Source organism: Zonotrichia leucophrys, chromosome Z (genome assembly GCF_028769735.1).
Source record: "Zonotrichia leucophrys gambelii isolate GWCS_2022_RI chromosome Z, RI_Zleu_2.0, whole genome shotgun sequence".
Lineage (NCBI taxonomy): Eukaryota > Metazoa > Chordata > Aves > Passeriformes > Passerellidae > Zonotrichia > Zonotrichia leucophrys.
This window is the reverse complement of record NC_088200.1, coordinates 4,692,702-4,709,203: the sequence shown is the minus strand read 5'-3', so window position 1 is coordinate 4,709,203 and position 16,502 is coordinate 4,692,702.

The window sequence follows — 16,502 nt, the reverse complement described above, 5'->3', positions numbered from 1 at the left end:
TGAAGGCAGTGGCCAAGCTCCCTTTTGCTACAGGAGTACCTAGAAACAACAGAAAGAAAATAAAAGGGAGCATTTCTATGTCACACATGAGAGCTAGTACAGACACTGACTGAGTTTTTCAGGTCTAAAAAGTCATATAAAGACAATATTTCCAGACTTAATGTGGTCACTGTACAGACCTTAGGATACACCAGACTGTGTCACACTTGGAGGTTCACTCACTGAGGAATATGGAGCGACTCATGGGCTGGGGGATGAAAAGAAAAAAAATGTTGCCAAATTTTAGGAAAAAACACACGAATAGGAGAGCCCACACATGAGCAGAGATCTGCAGGTACATGCAGGCATGAAGAAAAAGAGATCTGTGCCCTCCCACTGCTCATGGGGGCTGCCACAGCGCGGTGCGCCTCGGCCGTGCGGCCAGAAGGGAGGGCGAAGAACAGATGTGTTTGTTCTCCTTAATGCAGCCCCATTAGGTGAGAACACAACCAAATCCCCCATCTCATCTGGCTTAAAACACCTCATCTGCCTTGAAGTGTCTGGGAGAGGATGTGCTGCCACCGAGGGGCTGGTGGCAGAGGAGCACTGCCCTGCTCTGACGAACAAGAGGTGCCGGCCCAGGGCAGGGGCCTGGCCAGCAGTGGCAAGGAGACAGAGGACTGAGGCTGGGAGAGGTGGTAGATAAATAAGGTACTCCCGGTGGAATCCATTACCGGCTGATTAGGAGAGCTATTCGGGTTATCAATATCCAGATAAAGCACAGGCAGCCAGGGGGAACTCAACCATGAAGGTGGCCCTGCTGCTGCCTCGCCTCCGGAGCTGGGAGGGCCTGGCTATCCCTGGGAGCACCCTTTGCTCTGCTCCATCCCACACAAGGATGCAGGTCCCACTGCAAGGGAGGTCCCTGGAACTTCTAAAGGGAGCATGACAGGCTGCCAGTGCAGCAGAGTGGGGCAGGATGAGGACACAGCCCGTCCTGTGCCCCGCCATCAGCTGGGGGACTCTGAGGGAGCACAGCATGCAAGATCACAGCCACAGTGTGCTCTCACAAGAGCCAGGAGTTGTGCCAATTAAAAGAATTCAGGTCTGATTTTCAAAGAAAAGAAAAAATTTAAAATCCTGCTCGGTCTTTTTTTTTTTTTTTTTTTTTTTTTTTTTTTCTGATTAAAAACCACTGACCTGTCTGGAGCAGTTGATTTAAGGACACAGGAAACAAAATTGGAAGCAGGATTACTTTGTCTCTGCCAGCTTTAAATAACAGTGCAGCAGCCACCCCACCAGCACAGCCCTGCCTAGCAGTGCCTGCTCATGCTGCTCCCTGTCACAAGCTTTGGGAAAACAAGGTGTAGCAGTGAAGCACCAAACTCACAGAAAGCTCAGAGGGGGGGTGTCAGATGGCCTTTGAGGCCACTGTGAAAGTTTGCTTAGATGGCTGTCTGGGGGGATCAGCTGCCCCTTCCAATAGGCACTGCTGCCCTACAGCACAGATGGGTGCAGAATCCTCCTCTACACAAGAGTGTGGAGCTGATGGGTCCAAGAAACAGGTGAGACTCTCTGCAGTGTCTTACTTTGGACATGGCTTGTGATGAACAACCTGCTCTGACCTTGCTGTGGGAGTTCACTGCCCTCACCAGGGAGGATTGAGACCCCATTGAGACCCCTTAGGCTGATCTCCTAAGGCTGCAGCACCTGTGCTCCTGTTTTGCTTTATTTTGGCACTTTCAGGGTACCTGTGCCTGCTGGATGTGGTTTCTCTCAATTCTCCTTCCCCACACTTTGCTTTGCCTGCTCACCTCTCTGTGCCTCACTGCTCCCATCCCTGCCTGGCTCACAGCTCACTGCCCTGTCCAGCTAACCCAGGCAGGGCTGGATGTTTCCAGCTGCCTGATTAAGCTTCTCTTTTCCCCCATCTCCATCTCCCAGGCTCCAGTTTTATGCCCTGAAACAAGTGGAGTGGTCTCAGGCTCTGCCTCCCCACAGCAGCCGATCTGCACCATCTCGGGGATGCATTCCTCCCCTCCATGCTGCCCCCATGGCACAAGACAAATCCAGGAGCAGCTGCTGGGATGCTTCCTGCCTGCATCCCAGGCTGGGAACATGACAGCAAGAGCAGCAGCATTTTGGAGAGTCAGGCAAAAACACAAAGAGCAGAGGCTCTGTGCAACAAAGACTGCAGCACAGGGAAGGAAAGTTCGATACGTCTTTATTTTGGGGCTCTACAGCTCCGCATTCCCACCAGTCCTTCCTCCTCACTGAAGCCTTTTCCACACCCTCTGTGCTCTCTGTTTATGTTCACCTGCTACCCAATTAACTCCCCGTTTAGCTGTGCACCTGCAGTGGCTTTATCCTCAGACAACTGCACTGGAGCCATTAACCCTCTAGATTGCATTCAGCTCTGAAAAATACCCATCTGAGCGGCTGGAGCATTCATCTGTGAATAGGAAATATGCTACAGTAGTTCATGGCTGGTAAATATGTGACGGGGGGAAGAGAGATTATGCTTTATTATCAATTGACTTGTGTCGCCAATGGGCTTTCTGTCATAATTGACTAATGCCACCCAGAGTGATATGTACTTCTGCTGATAGCTGCATTACAAGTTAACACTCCAGCACAGTATATGTTTTCATTCAATCTCTATAGGAGAAACTCATATATGGCAGCTGGCAATGCCCCGAGGGAGGAAATCAGCTGTCTTGGGACCGAGTGGAAGGCACTCAACTACAAACGACAGGAGACGAGGGAAGAATTGGGAAAGTCAAGGCAAAATTAGTCAGAGGAGATTTGGCATGTTGCAGCATCTCCTGCCTGATGCATCGAACTTTTTGGAAGCAGCCAAAGAGCTGGAGACACCCTGAAGCTGCAGAGATGCTGCCTTTGAGGTCTGGTCATTGTTTTCTGTTTTGGAGGAAGAAGAGGAGGAGAAGGAGGTAAGGAGTAGAACTATGACAATCTGTGAGCTGAAAAGCTGCTGCAGAGGGGCAGCAGAGCAGGGGGTACAGGGCCAGTGCTGGCAGTGCAGCAGCAGGTCTGGAGAGAGAGGGAGAAACTTTAGCATGGCTAGGGGGGCTGAGGAGGGGAAAGGAGATAAAACCAGCTCAGAACAAAACCTGCTGATTGCAACCTGCTTCTCAGAGAAGGGAAAATTAACCTTCCATATCTCTCATACCAGAGAAATCTAAATACTCAATGAACCAAGCATGCCAACCAATGGCATGCTTGTCTACCTTCTCCCAACACGAGATTTTGCCTCAAGGGAGCCTCACAGGCTTGTCCTGTGTCACCCTCTCCAGGCTGCAGTAGCAGGGACCTCACCACCTCAGTCTGCTGCGATGCCCATCATACAGGAGGGAGAAAAACAAGAAAATGCATATCATCACTGGGCAAGGCATTGGTTTGTGCCTCAGTTTCCTTCTGCACAAGCTGGAAAGCATTCAGAAAGCTTATTGAAAGCTACAGAGTCTCAAGTGGAAAGTTCTGCAGAAGTATTGCTATTTTGGACTGGGAATGCAGCCTGGGCAGAAGAGGAAAAGTGTTTAGAATGCCTCATAGTGGCCTGTTGAAAAGCAGCAAACTCCACATCAATTTTGTTGCTTTGCTTCCCCACCATTTTCTGGCCAGCACAGTAGAGGGACAAAGCTTGAAGACAGCATCTTTGCACATGCCAGTTTTATGTATGACAGCCTGGATGGAACTTTGGGCAACCTGGTCTAGCATCCCTGTTCATGGCAGGGGGGTGAAATAAGATGATGATGAGATGATCTTTAAGGCCCCTTCCAGCCTAATCCATTCTCTGATTCTGTGTCCCCACGAGCCTGTTTCTGTGCTCCTCATTGCATGATCTCAAACTTTGGGACACTCAGCTGCCTGGCTGTGGCTCTGGGCTCCCTCAGGCAGATGCAGATGTCAGGATGTTGTGCAGGGGTGTTCCTCCCCATCTCACCCCTCAGCCTCCCCTCACTGGCCCCAGGAGCTCAGCCTGCTGCCCACCCCTGCTGCAAAACCCTCTGGGAAAACTTCTCAGCACCAGCCCCTCTCTGTCCCCCTGACCACATCCACCCACAAAGACACTCACACACACACACACACACACACACAGAGTCTTATCTCTTCCATTGCATGCACAGAGGGAATGTTGGCTTAAAAAAAATCAGGCCAGCTCCACAGCAGATGGAGGACTGATACAAAACTGTGCCGGTCAAGTGATCCCCCCCCTCCCCTTACTCTCTCCCATTCCTCCCCAATAACTGAGCAACAAAGAGGGGGAGAGGGAGGAGAGAAATGACCCATTTTCCAGCTTGTGAGATGATTAGCACTGAAGGGAAAGAAAAAAAAAAAAAGAAAAAAAAAGTATTTGCTGCACCAAAATATGCCTGGAGGTTGTGCAGGCACCAGCTGCCATCTAGTGGAATGCTGGTCTGGTTTGTCACCATCAGACACTGCCTCATTTACCTCCGCAGCAGGAGGTGAGGGAAGTGTGTTCTCCTAAATGTGTTAACTTAGCAGTGTTATACACTAGAAACAAATTAATATATAATTCTTCTGTGTCTTAAGGTCATTACTGCTGAGGCATAAATTAATAGAGCTATTCCAGTTAATTCATTTTGGCATTTGCTTCTGCATGTCTGAGCACATATGTGATTGGGGCCTTCGTCTCGTTTCCGCTGGTGGAAATGATGAAGTCCTGAAAGAAGCTTTGCCATATTAATGTCATTTTTAACCTAAAAGCCAGGGAGACGTGGGCTCTGCTGCTTTCTTTCCTCCCGTGCTCCTGCGAGGCAGGCTGCAAGCACAGAATTACTTTTCGGACAAATCTGAGATGAAACCGAAGGACACAGTATTTTTCCTCACAGATGTGTGTGTCCTACGTATAAGCAGGGCATTAGAGCACTCTTCTGAGAATAGCAGAGAAGGCTGTAATGCACATTATCCGCTCACAGATGCATTAAGCTGTCCTACAGAAATATAGATGTTTTCCTTTCAGATTGGGGAGAGAACAGGCATAATCAGTGGATAATGAGACAGCAGCTTTAGCATCCTTTTCCACCTCTTTCATTTCCCTTGTTTTCTTCTTGGGGACACATCCTGTGAGGCACCGTGTACCCCAGACACTCTGCTTGGCTGCAGCTTCATCCTCCTCTCTCAGAAGGAGAACAGGGAGTTTGGCTGCTGGTAGGGCTGGGCCCCTTTTCTTCCTATGCCAACACTGGGACTATTTCAGATAAACAATGAAAATATGATGAGGGAAGAAAGCTTATTTTGGTTAAGGGTAGAATTTCTCACAAGGCTCGTAGGGAAAGAAAATGGGTCTGGCACTGGCTCCACCAGCATGTAGCTCTTACACACAAACAGAGCACACAGCATCAAGCCCTTGCATTTTTCAGGCAGAGAGGAAACTTGTCTCCATCTACCAGAAGCCTCAAAGACAAACTATCTTCTTTTTTTCTTCTTTCTTTTATTTCTTAATTTAAAAAGCAACAAAAACAATCCCTTCTCCTCCAAAATACTCTACAAACTAAGGGACAGAAAAAATCTTATGGATGCTCAAATAAAACTATTTCCCAGACTCTTGCACAAATTTTTGCAAAGGAAAAAAAATTTGTAGTAAAAATGTCATTGTAGTGTCTGTCTGAAGGATCCTTCCACCAACCAAAATGTCTCCTGGATCAAGAAGAAGGACGAAAATTGTGCAGAATAGGTTCAGGCTGGTTTTTTTCCTACCTTCTCGAATCCAAAGGACTGTCGTTAATGCATTTATGTATTTTCCTCTCTGTGTTTTGGTGATCAGGGGATTTCAGCACCGAAGTTCTATGCAAGAGGTGGTTTTCAGCAGTGTACTTGCTGCAAAACCACCATGAACTTTATCGCTGTTTGTGCTGCCAGCTTTGTACAGATTTGAACTATTTGGGCAGAGATAAACCATGCATGCAGAAGGCAGCAATTTAAAGTGTCCCAGGTGCAGCAGATGCTGCTGAAAACCACAAGGGCAGGGGACTGTACTGATCCTCCTCCTGCCTACCCAATAATGATGGAAACCAAACGAGGTCCCATGGATTGGGGCTGGGATCCCAAAGAGAGGCACCAGCCTTTCCCACCACCACTTTCCTGTTCTGCAGAGAACACCAGCTGCCCTCTCCTCTTGCAGAAACCCAAAACACCCCAAAAGCTTTTTCCACCCTGGCACACTCCTCTCCATGAGGGCACACATCCACCCTGGGACAGAATGCAGACTCACCACATGTTTTTACATCCCTTGGGTATCTGCTCTGGTGCACCTGTAAGCAATTTGGGGTAAATCCCCAAATTCAGTCAGTTCTTCCAAGGTAAATTCTGAAAGGATCAACAAGAACACTGAATTCATAACACTGTCATGAGGAAGGCTTGTGCTGTTCTCTGTAACACTGCAGTGAAGTGTTGAATTTTGCACAGTGAAGGTAGAAAGGGTCTACCTTCTTCTCCCTGCTGAAATCAAGGAAGAAGAGGGCTGTTTGCTACAACAGCATGCCTCTGTCCATGTAAATGAGTTCTTGCTCTGCATACACAGAGGTGCATACATATATATGAGTGTGTGTTTGCATGTGTGTGCTTTATTTTTCTTGTGATTGAGCCTGTGGGCTCACTGCTGCTAATAAGAGTTTTGTGTTTTGCTGTCTCTTGCCGGGGTTTTTTTGTTGTTGTTGTTGTTTTCTTCTCTCCTTCATTTCACCAGTAAATTCCTGGAGCAGCCTGGGGTCAAACTACTGCTTGCAAGGAAAAGCAGAATGCCATTCAGATGTGTGGTGCTGCTCTGGTCCTGACCCAGAAGGAAACCCTTCCAGCATGGGTTTGGCTGAGGACAGGGGACTTTGCAAATCCTTGGGAAGGCAGCTCCAGCCACACAAAAACCCACTGAAACCAAAGCCTGGACCTTCATTCTTCAGCTGCAGTGCCTTAATATTCCACTCTCCATGGGGCAATTACTGCTGGGGATAAAGACTGGAACCTGAAGGATGGAGGAAGTGAAATGAGAATGTTAAAATAAGGCTCTCAGAGGAAAAGGAAAAGGAAGAGAATAAGAGACAGTGCTACATGTCTCCATGGCACATTGTCATTTAAAGGACCAAATGTCTTCATTTCCTCCTCTTCATGTGAGAAGAAGACAGGAACCCAATCCTGCCTACTCCCCTCTTTAATAAAAAATATGTTTTATCTCTGTGGAAGGATGTGTTTCTTCCTGTCAAGAAGTGTCAGCAGCTAATCTGAACCTTTCAATAAAACAATGCCATTAAATAATTTAACCTGGGAAGAAACACTGATGGCTGTGAAATAATTTATGGATTTCAGATGTGTCAAACTTTAAAGCACTGAAGGGAAGAAATGTGAGAAATGGACCAATGTGAGATTCCTCAGCAGAAAGGAGTTTGTGAGATTCCATCACTAAACAAGGAAAAAAAAAAAGGTGAGGATGAAGAGCCACTAATACTATAACACATGAAAAAGTACATAAAAGTAACATGTATAAAGACATAAGATATGCTTTCTACAGAAAATACTAAGTAAAAAAAGTGTGAAGGAAATAACTTAAGACAAAGACATAGAGTGTTACCTGCCTGATGCCTGCATAAAATTGCTATTCCTCCTAATACACATTAAACAAACACATCACAGGGAAAGCAGAGCTCGCTGGAACAGTGGGTTTCAGCAGCGAGTTAAAGGTGACATTGCAAAAGAAAGTGACAGATGATAGAAAACCAGTTATTGCATACATTTAAAAAAAATAAAAAGAGAAAGGAGGAGTGTACTTAAATAGAGCTGGGTATTCTATAGTCTGTTAACCTTATTAAGTAAACATGCTATTTAAACCCCCTTGGAAATATGGGAGTAGAAGGAAAACAACAGACTGAATGTATGTAAACACACGGATCTGATACTCCAGGGCATTTCCTTTGCTCTCTCTCTCTCTCTCTTTTTTTTCCCTTCCCTTTTGCTATTTATTTTATTTTATTTTCATTTTCATTTGGCAACTTCTGCATTCAAAGCCCAGAGCTTGGAATTTCATACCTATTTAACACCTGGTTAAGCAACACTTAACCATTGGCACCAGCTGACTGCATCCCCATTAAGCAGAATTACTCTCATCATAGACATTGGAAATGGAAAAGACCTACCCGGTCATGTAGACCATTATACCACAACCAATGCAGGATTGTTCCATTTAGTAGGAAAAGAAGAAGGATGGGCTTGTCAGGGCATGATGACTCAGAAGAGTTTGGTTCTCTTCCCAGTTCGATCTTGGGCTTCCAGAGCGACCTCCAGAAAGCCACTTAACCTTGCTGCGCCTCGGTTCCCCACCTCAGCAGCAGCTTCCCTTCTCCCATCCCCACATTCGTCTTGCAGGTTCTTCAAGGCAACATTTATTTGTACTTAGGTGTGTTTGTTGTTGTTAATAGAACGGCTCCCTGATTTCAGATAAAGGGGGGGAAAATACAGCTGGGGCATCCGTAATAGCCTCTGCTCCCTTTAAGGTTTTACCTCTGAGTAATAATGTGGGTTTTATTCCTTTCCTGAACAAAGCGAGTTAAAAGAATGCAAGAAGATAGAGACAGATCAAAGATGACCTTTCTTTTGAATTATGATCTCATTCTTTCTTAAAACTGATTTAACAATAGGAATTATAAGCTTGAAATCCTAACTGATTTCTCCACACAAAAGCCCTTTTCTCTTAAGGTCCCCCCGCTTTTATGCTCAATCTTTTTTGGGGCCACCATGAGCTACAATCCAGGACTGGAAAATGCATCTGCAACATCTGTCAGCTAAAGAAATCTCTGCAGAAGTCAGACAGTCAGAAGACTTACTACAGTCCCTGAGTTTATGTTAAATAATTCACATGCTAACACTTTCCGCTGGTAGCAGTCACGGGGAAATCCCAAGCTGAATTTAACAAACAAAACAGAAGTTTCCACTCACCCCTCCTCCCTTCAAGTGGCCTGCGGCCAGAACGGCTCACCAGCAACACTGAGCACGCTGGGATTTGGCTGTGCCCCCACCAGCACCAAATTCTGCCCATGCCACGGCAGAGCCTGAGCTGGTGAGCAAGTGATGCCTCAGCACCGCTGTGTCCCAGGGTAAGTAAATGGGAATATTTGTCCAAAAGAAATATTTGCTGCCCTGAAACCAGCTGGTGTTTCAGACGGATGTGTAAAGCCCCATCGCTTCTGTCCCAGCCCTGGCAGCTGCGAGGCCACGAGCTGGGCTGTCCTCGGCTGGGATCCCGTGGTGCCACATCTGAGGATTGTCTTTCAGTCACTCTCGTGGGCTGTGCCACAAGGTGATGTGACATCAGAGAGGCCTCTGGGTCCTCTCCCTTGATGTGGGAGTGAGCTGAGACTTCTGAGACAGCCAACAAAGGCACTGCTGGCTTTGTCTTTTGAGAGGAGGAGACTTTTATATTTACTTCATACAGATGCACACAGTCACTCTGGAAACCAGTACTCTTTTTTGGTTGTTTTCTACATGATGGGATTGTTCTGCATGCCGACTGACTGTGGAATGTCTAGACCAGTCTGTAGGTAAAAAGAAAGAATTTATTTTAAGAATAAATCCCACTCCTTTTGTAGGCTTTTTTTTTTTTTTTTCTCTTCTGTACAGTACAACCAAGTCTTATCCATCAGTTATTGTTTGATAGAGGTAGAGGCAACTTTTTAAAATGTTCATTAAATTTAAAATGATATTGTTGTTAACACTGCAAGGACATAAAGGATTAGTACTCTCCATCTTGGAAATATTAAAATATTGATGAAAATTTATGGGAATATATATTTGTATGTAAATAATGGTAAATATAATAGCTGCTCATTAACTTCCATGGCCTTATATTTAGCTCAGAAAGAGATCATAAACTAATATGGAATCTTCTAGAAAAGGATAAGATTAACCTACCAAATTCTTTGCCTGCTAACTTAATGTGTCAAGCTGAAGAAACTAGAAACAAAACAGTGCCCTTCACACTGCAGTGTCCTTTATTGACTTTCTTTTATTTTTTTAACTTTTCCACTTCTTTTGACTAAGTTAGAGCCTCACAGCCTTTTTCCCCAGCTGGCATAAAATGATATCAGACCCACTGCATGCAATGATATATGCCTCTGCCTTCAGTCAAGAGAAAGTACATCACTATTTTATTGGATGCAGGTCTCAAGAGCTCATGAACTCAACAAACACCCCTATAAATTACTGGAAAGCCACACCAAAGTGTAACAACAATAAACTAGAAATGGCATAAGTGGCTTTACTCAGCCAGACCTTCAAACACTACCCTGTAAGAGATTCCCATGCTGCTTCCTTGCTCACTGCAGCTATTACTACCTTCTGTACAACCAGATCTATTTGGTCACATACAGCAAACTGCTTATGCCTGTCCTGCTCATCAAACAGTCTGAGAAGAGTAATTTAAAAAATAATAGTGTGTAGAAAACAAATTTACTGTAATGCAAGATTTTTCTTAATTACATATTTTTCTAGTATGCTGAGGAAATATGCTAAACTATTTGCTTTGCAATAAAAAATCCCACAGAGGAGCTGGGTGAAGGGGTGGTGAAGATGAGGTTCAGAGCTCATGAGATAAAGTTTACCTTGCTAATGGCTTCACTCTAAAGGTGAAGATGCAGTTCATTACTGATGTCCACCCCTTTCTAGATTTCTTTAGCAAGATTGTCAGTGTACACGTTAATTTAATGCTGATCCTGCTGTTCAAAGCATTTCTAGTGTGAGCACATGTCCAATATCCAGTAGAAATTCAGCTGAGTGCATTAACTCATGTCACACCTTCTACCAAGCAGCCATTATCTGGTGTTGATTTCCAGTCACTCCAGACTGAAGGCAAATTTAGACCAACTATCTCAGCCACACAACTATTCACCAGGGAGTATGATAGTGACCACATTGCCAAAACTGCACTTTTGGGGGTTTCCAGCATGCTCACTTCATGCACTAAACTGAAAGTTGGAGCCTTCTCCATCTTCTCCCTGACACGCTTTTGAGCAGCAAGAGTGTTGTCACTGAATTATCCAGAAACCATCCCTTTTAAATGGCTTCTCACACCTGGCTTCCCCTGAAAGCTTTGATACTTATTGCTTAGAAATATTGGGTTTCTAATGCTAATTGTTGCTGAAGCTTATATCTGCAGAGTCTCTGGGAAGGAATTTACAGCTTGTTTGGTTTGGACTTCCACGTCTTCCCATATTAGATTATTCTACAGTCTTTCCACTGAGAAGTTATTTTGATGTTTATCTTCTCTCTCTTAATTTCAGCCCATTATCCTAGTTATTTCCCCCTGGGGTAATTTTGTTCCTCCCTGGGTGTTTGTGCTGTTCAGATGTTTGCAATGGGCTCCCTCTCCCCCTCAGATGTTGCTCAGCCCTGCTGTGCATATTGACGGTTGTTCTTGTAAAACTTTCCTTGTAAATCAACCCCTCCAGCTCTCTAATCATTTTTGCTGCACTTCTCTGAACTCCCTCCAGTTTGTCTTCATCTCGCTGGTAATAACTTTGCCTATGTGTCATTTGGCATTTTCTCCTTATCACATTCCAGCAGAGCATCAAACCTTTTGCCCTGTTGCTGCGTGCTGTTGTCAGGTAGACTGGACTTGAATGATTGACGTAATCCCTTAATTTGCTGGAGGGGCAGTTTCAGATTTTTGTAAACCGGTAAATTGGTGATTTGAGCCAAATATGATTCTGGGGAGGGGAGGGGGGGGTTGTTCACTCATCTTGTCTAAACAAAACTGGAGCTGATTTTGTGGATTTAAATCCAGGGAGCTCCCGGGTGCTTTTCCCTGCCGTTTCTGATGTTGGAATAAAGCATCAGTGCTAATTTGATGGCTTTCCAAACAGAATTCAAAATTCAGAGGAACAAATCCTCCCTGATGCTGGGTCTGGGAAACTTTGTTTTTGTCATTGATGGCAGAAGGTGGGAGGGACACAGTCCCAGGCAAGAGGAAGCAGCTCCTGCACAATCCCAGGTCTCCAGTCCTGTTCCCAGCCATTCCCTGAGGTACAATTCCAGAGGGAAGGAATCGTGCTTCCCAGTATATATGCCCTTCCTTGTTCTCTGTCTAAGAGTAACAGGCCTCTGTTGGCTTCAGCCTCCCATCCTCATCTGAGTTTTACACTCTTCCATGACTGTGGTCTGGCTTTTCCAAGGCTGCTTTGCTTTATTCATGGAAACCATTTCACTCCTGGACAGATCTTGGCCCATGGGGTCAGGGAGCTGGAAGGGTTTGCATCCTAAAACTTCATGCTGTTTCATGGAGCATGTTTTAATGTGGACACTCGATTCAGATGTCCTATATCTTGAATATCCCTTCCTTGTTGAGAGCTTGCAATCTCCTTACTACGGTTTTTAAAAGACTGAATTCTCTGAGCAAAAGGTTCCTATGACAAAAGATTGCCTACCTTTCCCATGATTACATTCCCAAAGGTGAATGCCAATGTGTCAACAGAAGGAAATATTTCTCCTGCTTTCTTCAATAATTTATTGGCATTCACAGCTTTCCCCTTCATGATGACTGCTCCTGCAGCTCTAAGAATATCAGCTCCACTGAGAGATTGAAATTTACTTGTCACAGCTCGCCCAGGCAGTTACGAATGGTGTGGTGCAGGCAGGCTCCTGATTAGAAAAATTAGAGAGGACGGGGAGCAAGAACACAGCCATTCCACCCCAAGAAACTTTAAAGGCCAAACTAAATGCAGATGAGCCATTTTTCAGATAGACATTTTTACCTAAAAAAAAAAAAAAAAAAAAAAAGAAGTTTTCAGAATCCATTCTTGTATCTTTGCCTTCCAGCACAAAGATGCAGGTATGGACTCATCATCTCCATGACATCTGGATGGGATAAACTGCTCATTTCGTGCCTCGACCCATTCATCTGTTTGGCTTTTAAATGAAAAAATGTCCCAGCAGGGCTGAGTTTCTCAGAGTCAGTGACTCCCAGTGGGTTGCACTCAGTTTTGTGACCCAGATCCCAAATTAGCAATCATGAAAGAGAGATTGAACCATTTATTCAAATTAATAATTAATTACTAGAAGTTGCTTGGATGTAATCTTGGAAATCCCCTCATAAGTCCTTCCTTCCGGTAAATAACCAGTATTTCAAATTACCTTTTCCTTTTTTTTTTTGCAATATCCCATCACGACATGGGTTCAGAAGGTTCCTACTAATTCCAGCAGTTCACACTAATTCCTGCTATCCTTGGGCACAGCCTGTCACCATTAGCAGGTGATCTCACAGCAAGACAGACAGAAGCAAGAGTAGAGGAGCTCAGATCAACCCATGTCCACTTGCCCTGCCCAGCCCAGAGCTGCAGTTCCAGAGATGCAGCGAGTGATGGCAGGTCACCACTCACTGCACACAAACGTTCCTGTGTCACATCAGAAATTAAATCGACCAGCTCTGAGTTAACGTCACAGCAGCTCAATTGTCTTTATCAGTTTGGCTTGTGTAATTTTGTGTATACATGGTTTTTTTCCCCAGAAAAGGATGAGTTTTTTAGCTAAGAAAGCATTTGCAGAACTTTTTTGTTATACTGAAAGATGGTGTTTTGAGGGTAATTTCAGGGCAGAAGGGAGGTTGTTTATTTGTTCTGTTTGGTTTTTTTTTTACTTTAGAGGGTTTTTTTTCTGCCTTGTTTATGAAGGCAAGAAGAAAATAGTTTCTTAAAGAGGTCTGTACTTAGCTTAAGCAGATGAAATTTGGAATTGATTGAAATGCATTCATTTAGCTATACACCATGTTCTCCAAAAATGCAATTACAAATAGTTTTGGAAAATCTTTTTTTGATGAAATATAAAAGAAAATAATATTGGTTTAATATTTTCTTTCATAAAAGAAAATATTTCTTTCTTGTCACTAGCTGGCCATCCGTAGCACTTTCATATCTCCTCCCCCCTTCTGTCTCCTCTGTGCTTCCCACTCTCCTCAGTTCCAGGCTCTAGCTGTCAAAGTGCTGAAAACTTTAAATTAATTTTATATGGAAAACAGATGTCCCTCTTGCAAGTATGCAACAATTATTTTTCTGCTTTTAATTGAGTCTAGTCCCTCTCCCCCTCTGGAAAAAAAAATATTTTTCCAGAGAACCATAATTTAAAAATAAGGCAAAACAAAGGTTTTGGTCAATAAAACTGTTTGTGACAATAAATAGAAATTTGTTTTAAAGACATTTACTTTAGAATGCTGTTATACAATAACAGTGAGTGTCCATGTGAAAAGTTACTTTGAAGGAATAAACATACCTCTTGTTCTGAAAATTTGAGACTAGATTGTCTGCACTTCATTGAAAAGATGGATCTCATTTTTAACTCATCGAGATGTCATTTAACGGACTTCAGATTTTCTGACAAAAAATCCAGCATTTTGGTCTGATCAGCTCTACATACAACATTTAAGGCTGAAATACCTTCCTTGGAGAGATATTTCAGCCTTCTGACTCAGGATGCCGTGGGGAATGAGGGACGTGCAGTGCCCAGCTCACCCTGAATGCTGAAAGCCGAATAGGGTCCTTTGTGAAAGGACAACCGTTCCTTGTTGCCCCAGCATCATTGCCATGGCCAGTGGCTGCTTGTACAGGGTATTTCAGAATTCATGGATCCTTGATGCCTGATTCCCATTTTCTGTATCTCAGCCACAGATGGGAGCTGTCACAGCCCCTGCTGCAGAGCCATAATGAGCGAGACCCAAAAATGAGATTCCCCCTGATCCTTTGGAAGTGCTGAGCTCCTTTGGAGGACTGTGCACACTCCAGAAGACCTGACCACACCTTGATTTTTGACAGCAGAGAGATTTCCCAGGATATTTCTTGCCTGGGAAGCCACTTCACAACCCAGACAGAGACCAGGAGCTCTTTCTCAGCACTGTTTGGTCCCAGGATATGAATCCTTATGCTTGGAGACTTCAGCTAGCCTCTAATTAATGAAGCTGAGGAAGAAACTTCCCTGTAGGCCAGTTATTCCATATCTGCCTTCTGCAGGGTTTCTTGTGTTTGCCTCTAAAACAGCTCCCAGGGCCACTCCAGGGGAAACTCCAGGCAGTGGCTCAGACCCTTTATCTCTTCTTAATATGAAACTCTGGATCCCACAGTCCTGACCAAAGCCTGGAAACCCCAATAATTTGCATTATAATGTCCACCTCCCACCTTCTCCAGAGATAAAAAAGCCATCAACTAATTTTCTTTTCTTTTGTTTTCTGTCTTTTCGTTTTCATGAAAAGAAAAAAAAAAAAAAAAGCCAGGCACATTAAATTGGACATGCTCAAGTAAACCAGTTTGTAATGATATGTCGGACTTCCAGTAGCAAGAGTAGGTAATTTGGCTCCATTCTGTATTTAGATTTTGAATTTTCCTCTGTCACAGAAAGGATTTTTCATCAGAGACTTTGGATGCACAATAGCTGCGGGCATTTAATCTGCAGAGGGGCTCCTGAGGATACACACTGAAGCATCTACTGCCTTTGGTGTGCATCCAGAGAGAGGAGACAGAGGTGAATTTGGAAGGGATCCAGAGAAAGAAAAGAAAAGAGAGTGGTGTTCCTAATTTTACACATTCCTGTGGCTGGAGCGTGTCTCGCAGGCAGCAGGATGCCATTGATGTCTCCACGGCCCAGGGAGGTCCCTTGGCATTTAACCTTACTCCATAAACACAGGACTTAAATTTCCAAAATGTCTGGTTGTAAATGAATTCTTCAAAGAGTTACAGGGTAAGGAAATGTTGCAACAAATATGTAACATCCACCTCTTTCATCTGTTTTATTGTCTGGATACAGAGAAACATCTTATAGCATTTGAGCCCCCCATTTCCATGGTACAAAAATGAGAATGACCCTCTCATCTCCTGTCTTCTTTTCCTAGAAATCTGCAACTGAAGAGATAGTCCCCAACAGCAAAGCAAACATTTCCATGATCCAATCATCACAGAATCCCAGAATGGTTTGGATTGGAAGGGGCCTAAAAACACATGGAATTTCACCCTCCTGCCATTGACCAGTTTTCCCAGAGCCCCATCCAGCCTGGCCTTGAACACTTCTGGGGATGGGGCAGCCACAGCTTCTCTGTGTAACCTGTGCCAGGACCTTCCTACCCCAGCAGTCAAGAATTCATTCCTGATACCTAATCTAACCCTACTTAATTTCAGTTTGAAGCCAATCCTCCTTGTCCTGTCGCTCCCTGCCTGTGTCCAAAGCCCTTTTCCACCTCTCCTGTAACCACTTCAGGCACTGCTTCTCCTCTCCAGACTGAACAAGCCCTGCTCTCTCAGCCTGTTGGTATTGCAGAGGTGCTCCAGACCTTGGAGCATCCTCATGGCCTTCTCTGGACCCACTCCAGCAGGTCCAGATCATTCCTGTGCTGAGGACCCCAGAGTGGGATGCAGCACTCCAGGTGGGATTCATGGGAGTGAAATAGAAGGGTAGACACACTCAAGATGACAGAAATTGGAAGAGCTCAAATTCCAGGCTGTTTCATGAATGGTGCAAGTCAA